Source organism: Aulonocara stuartgranti (genome assembly GCF_965226115.1).
Source record: "Aulonocara stuartgranti genome assembly, chromosome: 1".
Lineage (NCBI taxonomy): Eukaryota > Metazoa > Chordata > Actinopteri > Cichliformes > Cichlidae > Aulonocara > Aulonocara stuartgranti.
The window spans coordinates 9,864,002-9,882,290 of record NC_138939.1 but is presented as its reverse complement, the minus strand read 5'-3'; the positions used below and the strand labels follow the sequence as shown (position 1 = coordinate 9,882,290).

General features: G+C 40.9%; 2 protein-coding genes across 5 annotated transcripts in view; one reads left to right on the top strand and one right to left on the bottom strand.

Annotated features, from left to right (window-relative positions):
- The window catches only part of fto (FTO alpha-ketoglutarate dependent dioxygenase), a 114,725-nt gene that overhangs the window by 36,152 nt on the left and 60,284 nt on the right, over positions 1-18,289 (bottom strand). The window lies entirely within an intron of this gene.
- Positions 4,868-18,289, top strand: part of LOC309711759 (uncharacterized protein) — an 80,743-nt gene continuing 67,321 nt past the window's right edge. The window contains exon 1 of the transcript XR_014278093.1: positions 4,868-4,879. The gene's annotated coding sequence lies outside the window, so the exon portion shown is untranslated. The remainder of the gene's footprint in view (positions 4,880-18,289) is intronic.

Below are 18,289 nucleotides of genomic sequence, written 5' to 3'. Positions count from 1 at the left end.
ACAAAACAACACTGTCAAACCTAAAGCCTGCTGACTTTCAAACTTTCCCTTACCATACACAAGACTTACTGCTCACTAGTCCTCTGGAGAACCAGACCTTCCATCAATGCCAAGCCCAAAACGAGGAGCTCCGGCTCAGTCACTATGATTTATATAAGTTATTATAGCCCATTACAGAACAAAAACAGGACAAAAATCCACTTCACAACAGAAGCCGGGCCAAACAATGGGACCACAGTGGTGAGCGCTGGCGTACGGGTGGGTGAGGTCCAGTACGTGCCTGAGCCGCCACTCACCACACATTGTCTTTAATCTAATTCTACACATGGTTTCGTTTCAATCCGAATCAAAAGCTCTCATGTTAACAAACCATAACAGATCTCCCTTAATCCACCCGGCAACAAAAGATGGATGCAAGAGACACTCCGCCTCTCCATCCCTGAAATCACACCTAATTTGCATACAAAACACTCGCTGGAGGTAAGGGCATATATTAAAGCCATTATTTTCCGTTGTTCTCAATGAAAAAACTGTTTGCATAATTGTGTTTAGCATTATGTGGGATGGAGACTCGGCTATCCAAAAGCAACTTAGCAAATCCTTCCTGTTGCTGCTGGCCATCCATACTCCTGTATTCTCTTGATAATGCAGTAGTAGACAAATAGGGACATGTCTCTCTCTCACAATATCCAATTTGGAGAAAGCGTTGCTTCAAAGGCTTGCATGCTGCAAAATTACTATTCATGCCCTTCTTAAAAGTGCGTCCTCTATAATTTTTTTATAACAAATGCACAAAAAGTTTCCTAAATAAATATGCTACACAGATTCTCTGGCTATACAAAATATGTATATCCACAAATAACCAAATACAAGCCAACACGCTCCAAATTGCCTAGCTTAATTTTTTTTAAAAACAAAAAACTATTCATTATTTATTAATTACATCACCATATATACTTTCCAAAAGCTAAAACAAACAATCGTAACAGAGATATAGGACATAAGATCAATTTTCTCTTGCACATAAAGTTTAAGGAACGACCAACATAAAGTGTCTCAATAAGATGCTGGGCTACCACGCATGATGACAGCTGTGGAAAGTACTGCTTAAGCAGTCACTACACAATATCTACCAACTCCATTACTCCCATCACATATCTTAACAGAATAAAAGTGACTACTGAAATACTGATAGGTATGTGTGCCCAAATGATGCCTCTTTGGAAAACAATGTGGGAATAAAAAAGGATCCAGAGGCCCAACCTTTACAATTACAGAGAGACGGCAAGCCTCAGGAACGTGTGCTGTCTCCAAACCCACAGCCAAGGGAATTAGTGAGTGCTAATGTGGGCACTTTGCTAGATCAAACGATAGAGAGATTATTCACTGGCAACAGGACTGTGTAATAAGCATCCAATGGCATGTCGGCGCAGGAGGTCTGATTTGCACAATCTTCATACTCAAGCACTAACAGTAATGATGAGAAACTGACTTGTACATCTGTTCATGACAGCCACCTCAGGCAAAATATGCAAGGGCTGAATCAGAACATAATTCATTATGTTGATATGATGTGTTTTTATCTTAACAACCCCCCCCCAACTCGACCTTCTACACACACACACACACACACACACTTATTCAGGTGATATGACGTTTGTGTTAGTTTCCAGCGTATTGCTTGGGAATGCAGTAACTCACCCAGTCTGACTTGCTGGGCCCTGTTCTGTCCCAGGTGCCTCCAGGGGTTTTACCGCACACCTGCGTGTTCAACAGGGCTTGAGCTGTCCTGAGCGGCACTTTTCAATGTTGTCCCTGCCTCCTTGTGGTTTTAAGAAGCAGCACTAAACTTGAAAAAACATAAGCCCGAGCTCTCTTCAAACGCGTACTTAAAGGCCTCGGCGGATGCTTTTATCATGTTGCACATTAGCTTTGCTCCATTCGTACATGTGAGTGCATTCCCTCAAAGGTGTGCTCATATCATATGTGTGCAGCCCTGTCATCTGCATAGAAGTGCGCACACACACACACACACACACACACACAAAACACATACACATTAGCATGTTGACATGGGTGTGTGAGAGGCAGCTGGGTGTAAATTGCACACGGGTCTAGCGTAATGAGGACTGATGGCTTATGCCTGCTGTATATTCCAGGAGGGTGTCTTCTGACAGCTTTGGGAGCCGATAAAGTAATAACTAATAATGTGCAGATAGCGGCGCCACTGTGTGACAACTGTGCTGAGAGTGTGAGGTTGTGTGCTAGAGAGTGAGAGGCAGAAAAAGAAAGAGAAAGAGAGAGCGAGTGAAGGTGGGGGATGAGAAAAGAGGGAGGGGGACTGTGCTATGGGGGCTTCCTTTCAAGTTTCTCAAACAACCTCCGGTGATGGTTTCAAACCTAATTCACTACCTCCAATAAACATACAGGCAGAAAGAGAATACATAAACTGTTTAACAATCACTCACTTTGAAAAAAGGGAAGAGAACAGAAGAAGAAGAAAAAAGAAGAGGTATTGGCATTGCTTTTTTATAATCCATCAAAACTATAAACAGAAACTGAAATAAGAAGAGCTAAGATAGGTGTGTAAAAGGAGCACCAGGGACAGAGGAGACTGCTCTCTCCCATCTCTCTTCTTGGAGAAGTGAGTGATCCTGCTCAGGTTCTTACAACATGGAGACTCGTCCATAAATCATAGCCCCCACTGCAAGGAGACTGAAGAGTGTCAGAGTGACAGAAGACTATGCATACTGCTGACTGCCTCTTCTTCTTCTTCTCCATCGTCTTTTCCACTATAGCTTTGCAGGAGTCACAGCTACAGTAGAAAAGTGACAGGGTCTTCTGAGTCGATAGCGCAGAACACACAACTTCAACAGCAAATACAGCAGAGTTCTGTGTACACTCAAGTAAGAGTTGAGGCGAGCCATAGGGTTCTCAATATTCCACAAAGATTCCACAAAATGCATTTACATTCAAACAATTTATGTGGCTAGCAAAAGACAACATATAGACCACAGAGTAGCATCCTTACCTTTGCACCTAACCCTGCTGTCCTAAGAAGCATCTGCACACCCAAATCTAGCAGATTGCTTGCAGTTTCTAAGTTTAGCACAGGAAACCTGCATCACACAAGCTCTAAAGCATGTGTAATAGAAATCATAACCTGAACTTATATATCTCACAGAGTGAGAACAAGAGACCAGTATTTCTCCCTGAAGCATGAAGGGAACTGCACCTGATACTTGTGAAAAATTCAGAGCAAATTAGCATCAAGCAGACAAACATGTTCTATTTGTAGCTAAATATTATACCAATATTTACATGACATTTCAGGCCTTCTTTGGAAGTTGCACAAATCTCTCTTTCCATATGAGGGAAGGCTAATTTCTAGCATCACGCTAACTGTCAGGCCAAGTTTGGGCCATTGTGTTAATCTATTTATTTTCACATCTGTGTTGACTTTTGCAGCTGCGCAATCAACTTTGATCATGTTCGGTTGTAAAAGAGAAGAATCATGACAGGAGGTGAAGGGAACGACGGTGGAAGAAAAAAGAAAGGGGGAAAAACAGAGCAGAGGAGTGTGGTTATGTTTCAAGAGGTAAACCACAGGTTCGGTCTGGTGTAGCAGGGCTGATCCGTGTTTTCCCTCTGTGTGATTGGGTCTCTCATTAAGAGCCAGGCCCTGAAACCGGAGCCCAGCCTAATGCCTTGCCGTGTTTAGAGAAGCAGAGAAACCATTTAGCTATAATAGCAACCTTTTCAAAAACAAACCTCTAAAATGAAAGGCGGCCAGACTTGCAAAAACCAACAGCCGATTATTTTGAAAAGGCAGGGGAGACATGACCATGAAAAATCGTAAACTGCAATTGAAAATAAAACCAGGCGTGCTGCGGGCACCACCCACTCCCCTCTTGCCATCTTTCCCATTTCCCTCTATGCTTTTTCATGGTTATTCATCTTTAAGTCTGAGTTTCACTCACCTTCAGCCTCACCATAAGATGTGTCAAAGGGTTAACTTACACACACCAGACCTTCATTCCACTCTGATGCTGTCACAAGATAAGCTCTGCTCTCTGTCACTTATCAGTAATTTACTGCTACTTCTTTTTCCCTTCTCTCTCTTTCTCTCTTTCACACAAAATGAGCTTGTTTCGCCTGAAGCCATTCAACTGCCGTGAAAGACAAGCACGTATCCTGAACTCTGACTCTGACACACAGTTTACTGACATCAACAAGCGTTACCTAGGAATTTTTCCATATATATATGAGCTCAGTAAAGAGGAGTAGTCAAAAGCACATACATCTTCATGCCCTAACCTGCACCAATCATCCTAATGAGCGTGACTCTCTTTATACTGCATTTTCATGTTAATTATCAGTATGCTTATTCTAGACATTCCTGTTACTAATAAGGTGAAAGTCAAGGGGTAACTGGGGTTAGGGGTGTTGGGTCCAAACCAAACCAAAGTTCAGAGCTCTTTGCTCGAAGGCACAGGGCAATCAAAGAAAGAAGGCCACCCTGTTCAGAGCAATAGCCTGGGCCTCACAGGTGACAGCTCCCATGTCACAGCCAGCCCTGTGGAACATAGGTAATGTTCCCTCAGGGTCTGCTAAGAGATAAAAAAGCACTTGGACACCTGCATTTGAAGCTGTAATTTGTCTTCTCTCATGTTCAAGGTGTTTTATGAGAGCCAAAGGACAAGGTGAAACAGCGAACAAAACAAGTGAGCCCACATACACCTTCCGGAAATCCTTTCTTGCCAACACTTCAAGCGGCTTGGAGCATGGTTTCAAAATTCAACACGTATACAAAGATGTCAAGCATGCTGCCCATCAAACCGAGTAAGGACTTAAATAATATCAAGAACTTCACTCTGCTGTAACTTGGGTGTATGAAATTAGTTACTGAATCGTCTAGTTTGAATGACTTACAGATCCATCAACTAGTAGGCAACATAAGTAAAAGTCAAAAAGTTCACTGAAAGTACTTTTCTGTTGTTGTCTAAGCAAGTGTGTATGTGTGTGTGTGTGTGCGTATGGCTGGGGGTGACTGGTGATCCTTGCCTCTTCCTGTATATCTTATGCTGGGGTATTAGTGAGGGTCCCTCCCAGAGGCAGTGACTACACAGGCTCTTCTGAGAAGGCGCTCATCAACACCCCTGCTTTCAAAGGCAGCCTTAGCCAGTGCCATTCAAAGCAATCAGCCCAGTCAGGGTCTGCCCATCCAGCCCAAATCCCTTCATGGCTATCAGAAGAACTCTGAGCTGGGCCTGCTGGAGGCAAGTCAGGGATGGGGGTGGGATTTGCTCATAAGGGATTGTGAAAAGGCTGTGACACACGCTTATTCATGCCCCAATAACCCCTAACAAAATATATATACTGTTCATGAAATAAATAATTAAAAAGATAGGAGTTAAGAGATACCCTGCTGCAAAAGTAATGGAGCCCATCTTGAGTACTGCACATATTTATGTACACAGGCGTATATGCAAACGAGCACATGAATGCAGTCACGCAGCTATCTACCATGATGGACGACTCAACCCTCTACATTATTCAAATGCCATAGGACATTGCTTTGGTGTTAGGGAGTCATAGCATGGCACAGGATAACTTCCATATAGAGGAAACTACCGTGAGGCTACGTGTGACTCAAGGTTTTTAAATAATCTGGTTGTCGATAAGAATTTGAAAAAAACTCAAAGGTGGTCTCAAAGGTGGTCTGGTCTGGTCACTCTTCTAGTTAAGTTACTGATTAACCAAACAGGACAACTTACATGTGACCAACAACACCTATTTTTGCCCTATTTGCATTTATGAGGTAGTGTGGTTGGAAACTTACAATCGTGGGTATTTCTGAACTGCTGCTTAATCCATTTATCCTTAAATGCATATGAACATAGTGAAAAGGGAATTTTTTTTACCATTACTCACATGTCATTGGCTAGATAGTTTGCCAAAGTTAAAATGGACATAAGGTACAGTAGTGTTCAATAATATTTTGCTAGAACTTAACCTATATCATGAGTAAACTGAGTGTTGCAACTTAAAATGCAACTGAAAAAAACCCCAACCCAAGGCCGAATCTATTTCTGTCATATGGTACTTGCACAGAATTATTTTCTCACTAACATATGTTGCTGTAAACAGCAGCTCTACAATAATTCTTATTTCCTCTCTGACGCTTACCTACAGCATGAAGTGGGAATCAATATATTTAACCTGAAAAGCAACATGAAAGTTAGTAAGGTCAACCGTTTGAAAACAAAACATGAAGGTACTGTGATAAATTTGTAATTGTAAGCAAAGATCCTAATCTGATCCGAGCTGTGATATTCAGACAGTAGTAAACAGGATTTGATTTGTGTGAAAGAAAACTGCAACGCTCTATATTTTGCAGTGGACTGATTTTGGCTCTGAGTATGTGTGTGTGTGCGCGTGTGTGAGCACAGGGAGGGTTCTCATGGAATAGCAGTGGGCAGATTTTACCCATGAGAAACAACAACAAAAGATGCCTCAGAAGTATGTCAGAGTGCCCTCATATCTCTGTGCTGAGGGCAGAGAGGGTACAGAGTCCTGGGAAGGGTCAGCCAATTTTAGAGGGTGTCTTGTTTTCTATCTCCATCAAAATCCAGCGGTTGTCTTTAAGCAGCTGAATTGAAATACATAACAAAAGCTTTTGATAAACACAGAGCCAATCAAAGCAGACATCGGGACCTAGATGCAGCCAATATGAGGCAGTTATTTGAAAATTGAGGGATTTTTGGACCCAGATCATGATACATTTAAAATATTTAAGGAAAACACACAGAAGACCTAAACAGTTATGCTTTAGCTATGCAAGAACTAAACCTGTGGGGTCTGACTGAGACTGACACCAATCAGGGTCATATAAATTAAGACAACATATTTAGCAACTATCCACTGCCATCAGCGCACGAAATTCAATGTTCTCAAATTCAGTTCAGTAGAAAAGTGCCTGACACAATAAACCATTATGCAATGTTCCAGTTTTGAGCTAGATAAACACGTTTAAATAGCCTTAAGTTAATAAAAAGTAGTAAAATGCTCTAACAACATATTACTAAGTTCAGTGTCCAGTTTTTAAATCATCTCCTTAGATGTCTAAATGCCTAAAGTGCTAAGACAATCATGACCTTAACTGTAGATGGTGGTCATTTAACTGTTTTGAATGAGCCAGCCTAAGAACCCTGTCCTTAATTAGCTGCAATTTTGTAGAGCTGATCCACTAGTATAATAATAAGGACCAAGCATTATCCTGTATTTGGCAGCCCAACACTCATCATAATTACCCTAGCAACTGTGTTCCCCCTCTGAGCATTGCTAATCTGTGGAGGCTGTGATCCTGCCGTCAGTTTCATTCGGTCACTGAAAGGGAGGGAGGCGCAGTACTGTACCACGTACACGCTTGTGTTATGAATCATAATGCATAAACGGAGCAAAGGAACAGAGGACATCTTGACCTAAAACAGGATGAGGGACGAGGGAAAGTACAGGAAGGAGGTTATTGGTGTAAACTTGGAAAACAACAATCAGCATGGGGGGGTGGGGGGGTGAGAGCATTGGTGCTTTTAAGCCCAAGAAACTGAGGATATGAGGAAGGTAAAGGGCCTATTGAGTGCCAAGCTATCTTGCCCTGGCATTTAATCAAAGGAATTAAACCTTGGGAAACCAAACCCACAGGTTGTCCTCCAGGAAGCATACCAAGTAGTTATCAAAAACAGAAAGGTTCAAAGCTGCTCAATTTTCCTATATTAGACAAGTTTTGGTCAGAGACCTCAGGCTTCTTTCAGGGTAAAAGAACTGTGTTAGAAATGTTAGTGCTTGCATACTTGGAAAGCACGAGAAGTAGATAGGTCCTTGCAGTTAAGAAGTAATCAGTGATCTGACCAGATGCATAACTGTCTCCCAAAGACATGCATCTGGTGGTATAGTTTCCAAAAGCTGTCCATAGTGTCTCACACTTATCCATTACATTGTTTACTGTTCTGAATGTTTAGTAGGAACGTTTGATCTAACAACTACAAAAAACAATCTCCTTTGTTCCTACTCATTATTGTTAATTGTAAGAGCTCAACAAGAAACAAGCTCGAAGAAGTAGTATATAACTCTCTAACTAAAGGATATAGTCCTATAACAGCTTAAGGGATCGATGTGAAGTTGACATTTATAACTGAGCAATCACAGTGTCAGCATTTTTGTTGTTGTTGTTTTTTTCCCTTCTATCCTAGTCTAATGCGGGGAGTGTGAACATGAAAGCATGTGATAAATCCCACAGTTTCTCAAAGCTGCAGTGGCCTCTAAAGTACTGTGGCCTTTTTAGTGATGTAATATTAGTAACTCAATCTGAAAAGGGTTTTTTCTTTTACTGAAAGAACATCCCTTGTCATTTGATTGAGGTGTTAGACTAAACAAACAAAATATATGAAAATGATATAATTTGCTTGGATGAGCTAAAGGAATATTAGCAGAAATACTATGTTATTGCATATGCATGCGTGCTCAAGGCCTTTATTGCTTTGCTTCAGCATGACAAATTGTCACAAGGAATACTAGACATTTTTCTCTGGCCATATATAAATCTTGGTTTGTCAACAATAACACCGTAACTGCACCACTCTCATGAAATATAGGCATAGCATGAATGAGACAAGTCCCAATTGCAAGTGAAACTTAAAGCACTAGTGGATAAGTCCTGTTATTGTTTTAGACCACTGCCAAGGCTAAAGTGCAACAGCTTAACTTAATGTAAAACTATATTTATACATTCAAGCACCATGCAGGATTGTTATGATGAAATCAGACTGGTCGCATATTTAGCATGTTCATTACTGAAGTATCTGACCTGCCAGGATCCTGGTATGGCTTCAATAGACAACCCCATCTGTGTGACGTTAGCACCATTGAAAACAGATGGACCTTTAATTGTATTTTTGCCCAAATTGCAAAATAGCTACTTGGGAAAGAAGCTAAAATAACATACAAACAACAGCAACTATGATAACAACTGTGCCTGGAATGGAATGAGTACAGTAAGAGATCAAAAACATAAGGCGCACACATTCAACTCTACTCTTTGAAAGGGGATCCTCCCAACATTACTAGCCTGGTATTGGTTTACTCTGCAATTTTGTATTTCTCTCCCCACGCCATCTCCAAAATCTCCGTCATGCAGGAGGTCCATGCAAATAACACTCATCAGACTTTCCAAAACATGAAAGACTGATACCCTACCTCTTTTCAGACAAAAGCATAAATGAAGAATGGCTGAAACTGGTATTTGTAGAAAAAAACCCCCACTAAAACCAAAAGTAGAGCCCCAGAATTAGTTTTATGAACTGTAATGGGAAAATGCTGCACAAAGAACACGTGATGGAAAATGTGGACCTTGCAACAAGGCCCAGGTCTATCTAATACATCCTTCAAATAAAATGCAATGATTACGTGGACAGCACTGACACGTCTGGTTTAAATAGTGATTATGGATGACAGGAAAAGCAACATGAACATTTAAAATTATACTTATTGAATACATTTTACCAGTTTAAACCACTGCCAGTAGTGTGCCGCATCTGAATAGCCTCCCCCTTCCAAAACCCCGCAATTTTCAACAATGGACGAAAGGGAAAGAACAGATAAACAGGCTTTTTTTATATTTCAGTCCAAATCACATCAAGGTATAAACAGTGAGCCCAGAGCACATCTCCTATTCTTTTTCAAAGTAAGTCCTGCTGTTCCATTTCAAATACCTTGGGGTTATGGGTCATAATGCTGCTTTCCAGCTTCTGAACACGTTTATTCAGGCATCCTACTGTAAATAGGGGGAGATTCAACATCAAATATCTCTATTCCCCATGCTGGCCCTTTCGTCTGTTCTGAGTGGATGTGTGCTTTTGGCTAACAAAGTAATGGTTTCGCCTTTTCTCTTACCAGACTCGGAATACCAAGTGGCAATATAATTGAGGAAAGTATTGAATACAGTTTTCTCTGGTTTCACAATGCATCAAGCAGAACCCTAAAGGGACTCTTCTATTGAATAAGGACAAATTGGTCTCAGATAATAAAACAAACAACATTAAAATAATAATAATACTACATATATAATACAATATTTCTTACTTATCTACTTTTTGATATTATAAGCAAAGTTTTAAAATATACAAATTTATTTTTTAAAGTCCTTATGCCCATTCCATACTCCCATAACTAGATGGCATTTAATAAGATTTTTATCTATTTTTTTCAGCAATAATAACAACAATAATTAAGCTAATTATCTTTGGTTCTTCTTAGGACCTAGGCAGTGTGGAGGCCAAATCAATGTGGAGGGTTCTTTATTGTGTTCCTAGAGCAGTTTGTGTGGCAGGGTACACTGTCATGCTTAAGGAGGCTGGTGGGATCAGGTGCTTTGCCATTGGAAGAATCTGTTGGTCTGCAATAATGATTACTGCTCATCAACGTAAAATACACATGAATGTGAGGACCTAAGGTTTCCAGGCAGACCAGTGCAAGCTAATTAGATAATCAATGTTATTCCCTTCTCTTCTGGTTGTTACAACATCAGGTTATTATTGTCTTTTGGTAGCCACAAATCAGAAAATAAAATATGAGAGTTAAATAAGGTGAATGATATACAGTTTGGCTTTTCAAGATGTTCAAGATATTTCATGAGAATGACCAAAACACAAATTTAAAGATAAAGTCAATATATGTCAAAAAATGCAATTAATGTAGCTTAAGTTAAGGCCTGATGCTCCTACATGTTATAAGGGGTAATAAATGTGTTATAAAGCTCTTACAAGCCCCTAAGGCGATTAGGGGCTGAGCTGCAGAGCTGTTTACGAGATTGTTTATTACAGGCTAGGCCTATCACTTACCACACAGCAGTGGGTAAAATTGAACTAACTAAAAATAAACAGTTGATTCATTGGTACTCAGCCAAGGCCACTATCAGACCCTTGTTTAGCTAAATAGAGTAATATGAAAGCCACGACTGCATGCAGTGGCAAGGTATGACAAAAGTAGAACAGAGGGGGGAAAACCAGAGAGGAAAGGAGAGAAGGAGGAAGGGTGACTAGCAGGTGGCTTCATATTGTCTCGATCCACCACATATGTCCCGTCCACTGCTGAGCTGACAGGTAGGGACACAATTTGTTGACCCGAGGGCCTGTTAGAAACCTGCAAGTGGATAAATATAGAGCAGTGGGAGAGCATAGGTGTCTTAAATGACATATCTAATGAAGCTCATCCTCTGCAGTCTATTCACCAGTCCAGAAAAGGCTTATGAGAAAACAACTATTGTGTGGTAGAAAAGATACAGCTCTAACCACCCATTCTTTAAAGTAAACACTGATAGCAGTGGCATCGAGTCTTTTATTATATCTTTCATGTGCTTCGACAAACATCCTCCATCCTTTTCTAGTAGTAGCATACACAATATAAACATAAACAGCCCTATGCCTCATTTGGATTTGATGTGAGAGATTCATATTAAGCCTTTGCAGCTGTTTGTGTTCCATTTGCATATGAGAAAACAGTTTCAAAAGGCTTGTCTATAATGCATAAGACCCTTTTAGGCTGTGTTTACAGCAACACTCTATTCCACCCACTGACAATCCATGCACAGGTTTGCATCATTTTGTGAGACATGCCAGTTTTGAATTATTCAGTCACTCATCTCTACCACAGCACCGCATTTAACAAACACATATGCACATTCATATATAAAAAGAAAAGCATTGGTCTACAAGAATACTACAACAGTACCTCAGTCAGTCCCTTTGGAGAGGTGGGAATCCTATTAACTAGCCGTCAGAACCTGTCGGATGCCTTTCCCGATGCCAGGCCCCTTTTGTTTGAGGGAATAGGATGTACACCACCAGTCCATTTACATGCTGCCTTCTCTGTGTACTTTAATGGGCCCTGGGCCTTGAGTGTCATGAGCAGAAGAAAACACAGTTCAATTTTCCTTCACAAGTGCATAAAACAAGCATCTTCACTGTACCGGCCCTATGCATAATTCACTGGCGGTGATGTGTGTTAAACGCTACTGAAATATACATGGCGGCATATGCAAATTCGACAGTCCTCTCACATGTGGTACTTGCTAAACAGAGAGCAAGGGAATAGCATGCCACAGACAGCCCAATCTGGACACAGACGTTACGCAGTACAGTATGTAATTGGAATATGTGTTCTTGTTGCATGGGAGCTAGTTTCATATTTGACAGCGGATTTTAAATGTGTAAAGTAGGGTATTGGTAATTCTTCTCAAATGTCCTATAATGCCACAAAGTATCATGTAAATACTGATGTGAATAACTAGTAGTTTCTGTGAAGCTGCATCCCAATTTCTAAAGATGTGTCATGTCAAAAATGCTACTTTTAGCCAAAGAGGCTTGATTATTGCAGAGATGAAACAAACACACATTGTAAAATATTCCTTCTTTAATATGAACTTTTTTGGGAGTTTCTAGTAGTCATCAGATAAACTGCAGATCGACTGCTCCTTTTCCCTGCATGTGTAATTATCCATGTGTCTGGTCTTTATGAAAGGATGCTGATGTGAGCAGACGAAAGGACAGACTGGTGGTGTCAGATATTATAAATGAGGGAAGAAACGTCATTATCCCAGGTTTGGATGCCCCCCTTCCACACGCGTTCATTTTCCTTACTAACCTCCTCAGTGTGTGTTGATGTGTGTGTGTTCATGTTTTGGACCAGGCACTGGCTCAGTTCGATTCCCAGCAGTGTATCTTTAAAAGAGCCTTCCCACTGGGCTGCCAGGCTGTCCCCCCTAACATGACAACAGTCCAGCTGACACCCAACAGCTCTGCCAACACACCCCACACATTCAACCCACAATCTGCTCCCAAAACCTTGTAGGATGGGGAATAATTTAATAAAAAAAAAAAAAAAGGAAGAAGAACAAGACAATATAGATATAGGGAATCCTCTACTCAGGTATGCCACAAAATGACAATGACAAACAAAGTGTAGGCCAAAGGTTCAGTAGATGGTGGTTCAATACCTTTGCACAGTACTGCAGATTCTGCTATATTTACTTGACTAGGAGAGTAATGTTCAATTGGAGCTCATACAAATGTTTGACCATGCAAATGGATTTGATATTTATATATACAGTGACTTAAGGTTTTATAAGCAATAGTTTTCATGTGAATACAACTTTTTTATTTATAAGTTCATTTATTTAACCCTATTTCAACCTTTCAATATAAATAAAACTATTAGTAATAGACATTGCTACATATGATGTATTTACTAAAATCCTAAATGTATCAAGAATGCAACCAAAGAGCAGAACACAATCAAATTTCATGCATATTGCAAACACAAACATAATGAAAGGTGCAGTGCACATTTTTGTTTGCCAACATATGTACAGTAAATCTGGCCCTCAGCATAAATGTCCAGCTGCCAAAGCTGTGGTGTCACTGGTGTTGAACACTGTGTTAACAGGATGTGTAATGTGGTGTGCTGCTCCTGTACTGCAGCCAGGGCTGGGTGGCAGCAGCACTGTAGGCTACAGTAGGGTGGTTATCATGAAGCAGTTATGTAGCTGCTCTGCTGGGCCAGTCTAATTACAGGAGAACAGCGTGCACCAGTCTGGGCCTCCAAATGGCACCATATGTTTTCCCAGACTAACCGGCTGAATAAATGCCATTTAACCATTCAGGATGCACTGTGCTCTGTGTCTGGAAATCAGTCACTCACACTTATATAAAACCATTCATCCCGCACCCCCACATGCACTCACACAAAAACATACCACCCACCTCTGCCATATAAAACTCAGATGTCGGCCATTTACCCTGCTTACCCCATCATGCATACTCACACAGCATCCTGTCCCGTTTAACCATTTACAAATCCTATTGTAAGTTTGTCTGTGTCGCTCTAACACACTCACTGCACACTTGCATAATGGTGTTCTTTATTTTGTTGTAGCCAGTTTAGTTAACTAAAGGGTCTGGTTAATCAGAAACAGTGTTTCTAAGAAGACAGGTTTAGGGTGATGTGCAGTGAGCGACCCATGCAGTGAATGTGATCAGTAAGTTGACAAGGGTCGACACAGGTGAGAAACAAAAGAGCAGAAATATTTCTTTAATTTAAGTAGCGCATTCTGCTATTCTGCTAATGCCATAGTTTATTGAAAGCCAGTGCAAATATTGAAACTCAGAAAATGTATTTAGACAGAGCAGCAGAAACATATAAGCCGAGAGTAATTTTCAAATTCTCTGAGTGCGTCATTTTGAATCTCTCAACAGCCCAAAATGAAAAAATAAATAAATAAAAAAATAAATAAAAACATATACATGACTTTAGATAGTAATCTCCAGATCAGGAACCTTGTATTAAAATTATTTTTAAAAATAGACTTTGCAACGTATTCCCCAACCAAAATTCACTGGCAAAACCACACAACATCGCTGATAATAGGAAATTATTCATTGTGATTGCGAAAAGCTGACAACATTCGTATCATGACCTTTTTTTTGGGAAAAGCTCCCTCTATCATCACAAGATAGACCTTTCACACATCATCAGTTTGTTAATGAGAACAGCCTAGAAAGAGGCACTCACAGATGCCTATCAAGGGCAGAAAACAAAAAGAGAATGTAAGTAAATATGGACTGTAATTAGTATGACAAGGTTGAAAAAACAGATAACACACCGCAGCAGCCTGAAGGGCTACACTTCCACACACGCGCACGCACAAACACACTTGCTCGTGCACGAGATGCACACAGGCATCTGAGTTCACACTTACACACACACCAAGAACAAATCAAATGTTTTAATCAGCTTGCTACAGCACATAATGAGGATCCACTAAGCTCCAGCTATCAGCTGCCATCGGCCACTTCGTTGTGCCTTCAAAGAGCTGATTTTTCACTTCTTCTACAACAAGCTTAACACAGTAGCTTTCGAGAGTGAACACAGTCTGGGCGCTGCAATAAAACCTGAAAAAAGTAAGTGATGTTTCAGCAAGTGATATATGTGCAGTAAGGCAAAGAAGCAATTACGTGCAAGTGGACACGACAGCAAAACCTCTGGGGAAAATGCGTAGGAGCGGAATGCACCCTATTTGTCACCATTGCGATTTACAACATGCAAATATTAGTGCATAGCTGGATGTGGGCTTGGTAGAGATGAAAGTCTGTGATATGCAACTCTGCAAACCATAAATCTAACAATACATGCTTAAATACCTTGCATAACCCAACTCGCTAAAGTACGCTAACAGTTACAATATCAGTTTACCTCTCACCTTGAGCGTAAACACACACAGACACCTGGTGATGCAGTATACACCTGGCCTAGCCACACCTGCTCAACAAGGCGGTCAGATGAATCAGTCAATTCATTAACACACAGCGCAGTTTCCACAGAACTGAAAGTATTCTTAAATTCTTACTCAACTATTCAGGTATGTGCCCGCGAGACAGAAATGTACACACAGAGATGCACAGAGCGTGTGCAGGTGTGCCTCCTGTTGCGGTTTCTGGCCTCCTGACACAGCTCTGACCTCTGTGAGAAAGACTTACAGCTCCAGCCCTCCAGCTGGAGAAGTGATGACCTGAGAACCCAACAATCTAAGACATTCATCCTCCTGTCCTTGTCTCCTTCCTGCCTGCCTGCTGTAGTGTGTCTTGAATGGGAGACATGCAGAGGTAGGTCAGCCTGCCTGACTGGACAAATTTGCTATCTTTCAAATCACTTCTTTATTTCTTAGCTTGATATTTTAAAACTTTTTCATTTGACATCTTTTACCCCTTACAACTCCTTTGATAACCAAATTAATACATGTATGTCTGACATCTTTTTGTTACAGGTACCACTGAGAGTCAGGGCTCTGAAGCATTTAATAAAGATTCCCGTAATTTAACACAGATTTTTTTTGAATTGAGTATTTTTTTCTTCACATGTAAAAACATGTGCTGGGCTCTTGCTTAACTCATAAGAGAAACTGAAAACTGAGGAGAAGTTGTTTCCCTATAAGAAGGATGGCCTTATGGGTAAATGGTGTGACGTCAGTTCAGCATTGTGGTACATGAGGGTGTGTTTAGCACAAGAAGTGCCATTAACAGTTTTGATCCACAGATATAGCTTGCCTATATTTCACTCTGTTCTCTGTTTGAAACCTAAAAAACAAGTAAGTGTAGGCCTCATCTGTGCACAGTTACACAGTTGTTCTGCCTATTCCAAATAAATGCATATGGTATAAAAAAAAGTAGTAAAAAATATGTGACAGGCCATAGATGATGTAGTTAAGGGCCAAGTTTGATTTCATTCATACCATCTCTAATATGTGTTGACGTACTTGCATCTCATTCATTTCTGTTTTGCACTTAAAGACTATGTAACATATAAATACCACATACCCTTGAGCAAATATGCTCCAACTAGCATTAAGAAAAGCTGTCCCATCTGCAGCAGGGGTTGCCATACATGTCAAACGTAAAGCAGGGAAACTCGAGCCTCTGTTGAAACATCCGGTGCAGGCTGCTGTAAAATAAATGATGCTGTTAGCTGCAGTCTCGCAGGTGAAATGTGCTGCTGCTACAATTATTCTAATGCCAGCATGCCAGAATGCTAGTGCTACCAAATGCTGCTGTCAACCCAGGGGTTTAATTAGTTTGGCACGTGTGCCACTTATAATCACCTGCCATTACCAGTTCTGGCTGCATCTGCTTACACGTCTGTCAGTGGCGTGCAGGCTGTATATGTGTGTGTATAGGTCTGTGGCTGGGTTCATAAGGATATATTTTGGCAACAGAAAACAGGCCTGAACGGTTGCTGTACTTGTACGGGCTCTCTATAATGTCTATATTTTAATATACAGACATAAGGAGGAGACAGATAACTAAAAAATACAGGAGTCCTTTCTTTCAAGTGTATATTAAAAGGCTTTCTAGAGTATCTGTCAACTACAGCGAGGACAATTTTATTAGTGGTACAGACTTGTCAGTAGGCCATCTGTACACATACATTGTGAAAACAGAAGGGAGCAAGGCTTGGTAGTGTCAAACTGCATTGTGAATAGAGCTACACCTCAGGCTGAATACATCACATTGTGATTTCATGAGAGCTGGAAGAGGAGGAAGAAGAAAAAAACTTCAGGGCAGCGAGTGAATCTCGACCCAAAACAGGAGAAATGGAAGTTAAAAGTGAATCGTTCACTCCCCCTGGCGTAGCAGTGGCTACCTCTAGGGCTGGAGGAGGAGGAGGAGGAACAGGAGGAGAAGAGGAGCCCTGTGGCTCCCACAGTCATGTGACTACTGAGCACAGTATCTGAAGGATGGACCCCAGGCTGTGTACTTAACAGCTCATGAGTGTGTGCGTGAATGTGTATACACATGGTTTCACACATTTGTGTGTAATGTATGTCTTTGTGCAGCAGAGCACATACACAGATTCCCACTGACTCAGTTCTTGAGAATCACCTATGCCTGCTACAATACAATAGCTCTAACTATCCCTATTATTTTCAGAAAGTTCCCATTTAGCACTAAACCAAGGCTTTAATATTGTGCCCCCTCAAAAACATCTGTTGGGGACTTGTGTGGCTACACTAATTACAAATATCTCCAGTAATCCGCAGCTGATAAGAGAGCCATTACTCCACAAGACATTTATCACTATGGGATTGATGACCCATTTCAGAAGCTGCCTTTGTACAGGGAAGTGAAATCGCTGATATCCCTTTTATCCAACATCACTGCTGAAGCCTTCCATTCGTCAGGAGGCAAGCTAGTTAGAATTGTAATTAACAGCTATGGACTTTGGCCCTAATAGAATTTTTGCAGGAAACTGCAGATTGACATAGGCGGGGATGGAGGGGATTGTACAGTGTTTTTCTTTTCTTTTCTTACTAATTGCCACTTTGAGACGCTGTCTGTCGAGAGAGAGGCGCTCTATGCTGCGTAAAGAAAGCGTCAAAGCAGCACAGCTTCCCATTTTCCAGAGGCATGATTTATGTACACTTGTAGATATGTAAGCACGATTTATGTACACGTGTAGATACGTAAGCACGTGCATTTAGCCATGTGCTTTCACAAATACACAAACACAATTACATAGGTCAAACACAAAATGCACATCTCTAATCGAATTCACAAGTTACAGGTTTATTCTGAATCTTTTCATTCAAGCATGCATAGTGGCTTGCACACCCACCCACCTAGACATGCAAAAAAGTGGAGCAGCAGATGATCACAGTAGGTAAGGACTAAAGGTCTGGCCA